Below are 673 nucleotides of genomic sequence, written 5' to 3' on the forward strand. Positions count from 1 at the left end.
AAATAAGCATGATGAAGCTATTGAATCCCAAATCTTGAAAACCCCTAATCTACTTTGTTAATGAGAGTGATGATGACTTGGTATAAAAGAAGGCTTGATGAACTAAAGTGATGAGAGTAGGGGATCGGGTGTCACGAACCGACACGTAGAATTAGGGGATCGGGTGTCACGAACCGACACGTAGAATTAGGGGATCGGAGTGTCACGTTCCGACACCAGGATAGTATATGGAGCGGAGTGTCACGTACCGACACGAGAGAAATAATGATAATGAATCTTGAAATGTTGGAATTTAGATTGGTTGGTTCGCTCACATAGTAGGATAAGTGTGGGTGCCAGTCGCGGTCCGTTTTGGGTCGTGACATTTTCATTTGAAATCGTTATAGATTACAAGAATGTTCCTTCACTTCCAAAAAAGATAATTACATGTAAAAAAATAATGTTTTTTCCTATGGAACCAAATTATACATCTACACATTTATAGAAAGGTAATCATGTAAAATATAATTATTTTATTTTATATTATTTTCATGTAAGAAGATACCGTAAAAAAGTATTTAAAATTTTCAATTAAAATTCACACACACGCATGCATATGCACACAAATGCACATGCACACAAACACACACGCACACCCAAAAAAGATAAGATAAAGATATTATATATATATATA

Source organism: Solanum pennellii, chromosome 10 (genome assembly GCF_001406875.1).
Source record: "Solanum pennellii chromosome 10, SPENNV200".
Taxonomy (NCBI): Eukaryota; Viridiplantae; Streptophyta; class Magnoliopsida; order Solanales; family Solanaceae; genus Solanum; species Solanum pennellii.